General features: G+C 46.6%; 1 pseudogene; it reads right to left on the bottom strand.

Annotated features, from left to right (window-relative positions):
* Positions 1–5,248: 5,248 nt before the first annotated feature.
* Positions 5,249–5,367, bottom strand: LOC124723707 (annotated as a pseudogene).
* Positions 5,368–7,306: the final 1,939 nt, after the last annotated feature.

Raw genomic sequence — 7,306 nt, 5'->3', positions numbered from 1 at the left:
CCCCACTCCAGCCGGAAATAGAACCCGGGGCCCCGTGATCCAGAGGCAGCAACGCTAGCCCCTAGACCACGAGCTGCAAGCGAAACACCAAATAGAACAGCCTTTCCTTGGCAATAGCGAAGACAATCATTTTGTATCTTCTGTGTTTACAACAGATCACACGTACGAAAAGAAGAGCAGCCTAGCGGAGCGATGTGTAGCAGTGTCAGTTACTGGCGAGGATAGGATGGACAAGCCCGACCGGTGCACGTGCAACGAGTTACGTCATCTGGTTATGTTAGATGTTAAACATTTGTCGTCCACTTTCCGGGTATCTCCCGACATTCACTCTCCCATGTGACTTACATCAGATTATTTGTCTCAGCGTCATCTACGTCGCTTTGGGTTTCTTATACGTTTATAAGAATCACCCTCTATGTCCTGAATGCCACAGATAAATCTAACTGACAGGTGTTCAAAATTAGAGCAACAAATCGCTATTTCCCCGTCCTGTGTCTAATTCACGGTATAATCACACAAACTGTCAACCAGATATCCGTACGATAGTGTTCTGCACGGAAGACGGCACTGCGGTCAACGGACAACCATGTGATGATGTCGGGGCACCTACGAAACGAGGTAGTGTTTGACGGGTAGCCGTACATCCACAATCGCTGTCTATAAAGTCATAGACGGTGCAGTATGGCACAGAGAAGATGCCTACAAGATTCTCTGCGGTGGAGGGCCAGAGAAACAAAGGAAGCAGGACAGTCGCAAACTGATGTGGCCCGATGGCTTAATGTGAATCGTTTTGTTGTTTCTCGGATGTGACGACAATGTATAAAGGCCGAAACTGTACCCCGAAGACCAGAACTTGGCCGACCACTTGTGACTTAAGAAGAGAGGACCGTTATTTGGATGTAAGGGCACGACAGTACCACCTTAGTAGTGCACTGCAACTGGCGTGTTATCTCGCAGCATCCACTGGATGTGTTGTATCGAGGCAAACGGTATGCAGAAGGCTTCGTCAGTGTGGATTTTACTGTTGGAGATCTGCTGTATGTCTTCCTCTGATGTGTCTTCACAAAAGAGAACGCCTAGAGTTGTGTCATCAACACGCCACTTGGGCGGTCGAATAGAGGGCCAATATTGTTTTTCAAGATGAGTCATGATAGTCTGGAGAGTGATTTTCGACGGATTCGATTCTAGAGGGAACGTGGAGCACGATTTCGGGACCCAAACATTCTGAAAAGAAACCGATATCGAGGAGGATCCCTAATGGTGTGAGGACGGATCATGTTTACCACTCGAACCCCTTTCCATGAAATTGTACGGGTGAATCGGCAAGGTTTAACTGCTGGCAGGTATCGTGATGAGATCTTGGGACCTGATCTGCGGTTGTTGCGCAGTGCTGTGGGCCTAGACTTCTTATTGATGGACGATAATGCTCGACATCGTAGAGCAGGGTGGTTGATGTTTTCCTGGAAGCAGAAGATATTGCACGTGGCGTGATCTGCTCGCTCTCTCGATTTGAATCCCATAGAGGATGTCTGGGATGCACTAGGGAGATGGCTTGCATCATGTCACCGTCTAACAACCACTCTCCAGGACTGCGAGCAGTTCTGTAGGACGAATGGGCCTTATTGCCTCAATATAGATCATTAACAGCATGCCCCATCGTTGTCAGGCCGCTATTTCTGCCAGAGGTGGTCACTTCCGATACTGTGCACATTAACCAGTTGTCGGAATGTGTGTGCAAATGCATTAAGTTGGAAGAAACGAAGGACATTTTTGTCTACCGTTATGTATGTTGCGGTTGTTTAAGCTTTATGTTCTTTACGTTGTTTCTTCTTACTAACACCTGTTTATACTGTTTTATGGCAAAATAAAAGCAAACTTGCAAAACTAACGTTTGTTTCTTTAATTTTGGATGGCAGTGTGGTATATACAAGGCTTCCCAGAAATGTTGTGACTACCTTCGAGCGGCTGTAGGGGGCGTCGTGAGGAACAAATCGAGGATAGGAATTCGTGTCTGAAAACATCATCAAACGACGGAACAGAGCGTCGAAGTTACAGGCGCCAGCGCCTCTCACTAGGCCACATCTTCGGCAGCAAACGTGACTATACGCTGCAGACTTTAGGAAGAACGTCTTACAATATCGTCTGTTATTCAGTGATAGCGACTGATTGCCACAATTGCCATTGGAGGAGACGGAGCTATCTGCTGCATATAAAGGCCTTCTCTTCTATGAATGCAGTGCTCTGCTACCTTGGTGGACGATGGTTTCGGATACGTGTTTCCATCCACTGTTTGTTTTTCTCCTAAAATTCTCTAAAATCTCCAGTGTTCTTCCGTATACAGGAGGAAAATAAATTGCAGATGGAAACCCGCGGGCAAAAACGTCATCCATCAAGACGACAGAGAATCGTATTCATACGAGATACGGTCTGTCTATGCACCAGCTAACTCCATCTTCTGTACTGGCGATTGTGGCAATCAGTCGCGATCACTGAATGACAAACATCACTGTGAGACGTTCCGCCTACTGCCCGTCAACACACAAAATCACATTTGCTGCGGCAGTGTGCAGTAGTAGAAGGCGCCGGCGCCTATAACTTCGACGTTCCGATGCGTCGTTGAATGACGTTTCCAGATACAGGTTCCTATCCTCGATTTGTTTCTCAGTGCACCCTCTACAGCCCGTCGAATTTTGTGGTAACATTTCTGAGACACGCTGTATATGGGTTATATTTGTGCTGTCACATACCTCCTGATGTCACATGCATGTTGTGGGGAGTGAAGTGGAGAGGGGTGCAGGGAACCGCATGAGTGTAACATCGGGGGTTCTGTGCTAAGATGTGTATTACGTATGGTTAGTCATCTATGACTCAGACAAGTCGAGACTGTGGTCGAGCGGTTCTAGGCGCTTCTGTCCGGAACCACGCGGCTGCTGCGGGCGCAGGTTCGAATCCTGCCTCGGATAAATGTGTGTGATGTTCTTAGGTTAGTTAGGTTTAAGTAGTTTTAAGTCTAGGGGACTGATGACCTCAGATGCTAAGTCCCACAGTGCTTAGAGCCATTTGAACCATTTGAACCAAGTCGAGACTTGTTGATACATTCAGAATTGCTCGTGTATTATGTTTCAACCTTAGCATGATGGGTCTGGGGAGGTATAGGTCAGCTGTGTTCTAGTTGATTGCAGAAGATTAGAGCAGAGTACAGTCTATAATGTTAAAGAAGAGCATGTGTGATATATTTAAGTGTTATCTGTGTGGTGAATTCTCCATGATGAGCTACACATGATATTGTAGGAACTCTGTGTAGATCCTATTATCTTGTAGACCTGGATATAACGTAAGATTTGGCTGATATTTTTAACAAAATGGAGATGTGTATTTCTTAACGACGAATTATTATTTTTGGGTGCAAAGAGATTAGCAATGAAACAGCAATATTATTCAGAACAACGATAAGGCTGTTGGAACAGATAGTCTAATGTGGATATGCTCCAACTGTAGAATAAATATATGTAACAAGCTTACTTGTGAAATGAAAAGTACAGGAGTGAACCATGATATCAGTAATCGTCGTACATATTGTGTGGAGTGTCCTGATATTTGTCTACATGACACATTTACGTCATTCTTGGCTAAAAAGCGTGGTAGTACCAGACTTAAAATTACTGAAAAGATGGTGAGTTTTACCCTGTAACACATTGTTCCACATCTGGCACTTATGCAAAAAGTTATTTGCGTTGCCTTTGTTTGAGAGAGCTATTGGATGTCCTCCTGAAGGATTTCGGGCCAAATGCTATCCAATTGGCGGGTTTGGTCGTCAAAATCCCGAGCTGGTTGGAGGGCCCTGAACATAATGCTCCAAACGTTCTCAATTGGGGAGAGATCCGGGGAACTTTATGGCCAACTTAGGGTCTAGCAAGCACGCAGACAATTAGTAGAAAATTTCACCATGTGTGGGTGGGCATTATCTTGATGAAATGACAGCCCAGGATGGCTTGCCATGAAGGGCAATAAACGTGGAATTGGATATCGTCGACGTACCGCTGTGCTGAAAGGATGCAGCGGATGACAACTAAAGGGGACCTGCTGCGAAAACAATGGCACCCCAGACCATTGCTCCTGGTTGTCAGGTCGTATGGGGAGCGATAGTCAGGCTGGTATCCCATTGCTGACCGGACCGTCTCCAGACATGTCTTCACTGGTCATCGGGGCACAATTCTACTCCAGTAAATGATATTTCAGGCCGAAGACATGTCTGGAGGCGCTCCAGACAGTGGTGGGGTACCCATCTTACTGCCGCCCGCCATACGGTCCAACAACCAGGAGTGATTTCCTGTCATAGCAGAAGTCTGTAATCTACCCCCTCCTTCCTACTCTATTGTACACATTAAACAAAGTCTTTTATGAAGATTTGAGAGGAGCGAAGATAACAATAATCTTCCTAGTTTACTTAGCTTGTCATGTTGAGATGGCTCCAGTTCTTCTTGTCTAGCGGTCTGATTCTTGAAGCTGAAAATCTCACATTTTAGGTCCTCACCGTTGGATTGATCGAAATATATTTGAAGAGTGTTGTGGCAGAACATTTGTTTTTACGTAAATATATTTTCTCACATTTTAGTATATCATACCGTCTTTTGATTTTGCACATTACCAAAGATGAAATTACATTGTTAGCACAAAAATTCAAAAATACGTCCGATCACATCAGAGGCATGCTTACGACTCCCACACTCTGGAGAAATAACAGTATTCCAAAGGGCTTACAATTTTTCTTAATAAATGAATTTCTACTAGCCTTATTTTCGATTATTATTTCATAAATGAATCCAGAAATAAACATAGTAAAAAGTACAGGATTGCGTAATTAATAACAGAAATTTTAAGTGTGTCAATAATTCGTAATTTCAAACGTTTCTAAAAAAATGATATTAACTATACATTCAGAACTAGTACTTATCGATTATAACAACGAGATTAAAATATTTTACAAAGTAATTACTCTCCATAAATTTTAGCCTGAAATATAACATAAACTAAACTAAACTCCTCCCGAACAGGCCATGAAGGCCCAACGGTACCGACCGACCGCCGTGTCATCGTCAGCCCATAGGCGTCACTTGTTGCGGATATGGAGGGGCATGTGGCCCGCACACCGCTCTCCCGGTCATATGTCCGTTTCCGAGACCGGAGCCGCTACTTCTCAATCAAGTAGCTCCTCAGTTTGCCTCACTAGGGCTGAGTGCACCCTGCTTGCCAACAGCGCTCGGCAGACTGGATGGGTCACCCATCCAAGTGCTAGCCCAGCCCGACAGCGCTTAACTTCAGTGATCTGACGGGAACCGGTGTTACCACTGCGGTAAGGCCGTTGGCCCTGAAATATAACACATTGTGTGTAAAATTATATGAAAGTTTTCAGGAAAGCAACTTAGATGATACTGACCTGTCCAGAATTCGAAAAATAACTGTTGAGGAAAAGTAATGCTGGAGGAGGATGTCCCGTTACAGCCCCTTGGGCTCTCATCCGCGGCACACATACAGCACAGCGGTACTTCGACGATGTACACCACATCTACCTATTTCTGGCCTATTCGGATAAGTCCTTCGTGGTGCGTACTTTTTTTGCCTTATAGTGTATTTACCTGTAAACTATGTGGAAATTCTTTACACAGACTGCCACAAGGACAACGTAAGTGTTAGAATAAAGCTTGAGAAACGTAGACTGTTTGACATAAAAGAGTGAATCACACAGACTATATGGCTGGATATCAGTGTAAATTTCTACACCAGTGGGTATGTAAAATATTAGAGTTGCAATTCTCTATAACAGGTGGAACGGCCACTAGAGTAGTGCTGTTCACGTTATGAGCTGTTGCAAGGTGTAGTAAGGTATGTAATAGATGCGAACAGCTCCAGATATCGAACGATCACTGTGAAGCACACAGAGATGCAGCATGCTCGTGTGAGACGGCGTTGCTGCACCTGACAGAGTTTGAAAGGGGCCCCACTGTGAGCTTCCATTTGGCAGGCTGGTTGAGTCGCACCAAATCCAGATTTGTGGGACACTGTGATGTGACAGTTGCCCGATGTCGGACTATATGGGAACGTGAGGGCAGGCACACACGTTGTCAAAGTTTTGGTGGACCATGTCACACCGCCACAACGGACAATCGCTGTATTGAACACCAAGCACATCATAAAACCTTTACATCTGCAACTGTCATATGAGAACAAATCTCGCGGTTCTAGGCGCGCAGTCCGGAACCGCGCGACTGCTACGGTCGCAGGTTCGAATCCTGCCTCGGGCATGGATGTGTGTGATGTCCTTAGGTTAGTTAGGTTTAAGTAGCTCTAAGTTCTAGGGGACTGATGACCTCAGATGTTAAGTCCCATAGTGCTCAGAGCCATTTGAGCCACTTTTTGTAAATACCGTGCAGCTCTACCTGTGAGTCAGTAGATAAGGCACCGACTGGCACATCGGATGGCATGCACGGGCAATGTTGATATTTGGCAAACGGTTCTGCGGAGGCAGATTTACTACCGCTCGCAGGCTAGAAGGCACGGCCCGGCGGGCACTGAATATAAGTGTAAAGAAATCAGCGCAGTACAGCCCAACGACGTGCTGTGAAGAACCAGTACGTTGCAGTTACAACAGCGCCTAGTGCCCTATGTGTAGGGGCCGAAGCGAGCTTAGAAAAGCTGACGTTGTAATTATCAAAGAGCACTCAACATGTACCCTCCAGAGCAACTACGTCAGAGGCGTAGGGGAAAGACGTATGAATAAGCAACCCCAAATGCTCAAAGAGGGCACTCGTGTCGCCATTTTGTCCGCTTCTAGAGCCGGTGAAAATAACGATTGCTTAAGTTTCAAGCCAACCACGACGACCTTTTGGTGATGGATATCGCTGAAGCTACCTCCATACTACGCTGCACGGTCGCGTCATTGCCGCGGCGTGGCGCGTCGCACCTTGGAGCTGCATCGGCGCGAGGAGCGAGAGGGCTGCTAGACTCCGCTCTCTAGGAGGCATCGTCCAGAGAACTGCAAGCTGCCGTCTGCAGGGGGGTGGCTGGGCGCGAACTCGCGGCCTCCTGGGTGCAAGATCTCTCTGCGTGCGGCCGGAGCTGCTAAGGCTTACTACAACGACGGCGGTCGGTTGTCTCCCTTCGGCGCTCTACATGGGATGCACGAGTCGCGCTTGAGGGAGCAGTCAACCGTGTTCCGGGGCACGTGGCCGCCGCTTAGCCGTGCCGTCAATAGGAGCGCTACGTCCGCAATTCCGGGATTGGCATGGTGTGCGGCACCATCGCCGAA

This window comes from Schistocerca piceifrons, chromosome X, assembly GCF_021461385.2.
Source record: "Schistocerca piceifrons isolate TAMUIC-IGC-003096 chromosome X, iqSchPice1.1, whole genome shotgun sequence".
NCBI classification, from domain to species: Eukaryota; Metazoa; Arthropoda; class Insecta; order Orthoptera; family Acrididae; genus Schistocerca; species Schistocerca piceifrons.
Note: the sequence above shows the minus strand (reverse complement) of the source record. Positions and strands in the feature narration are given on the sequence as shown.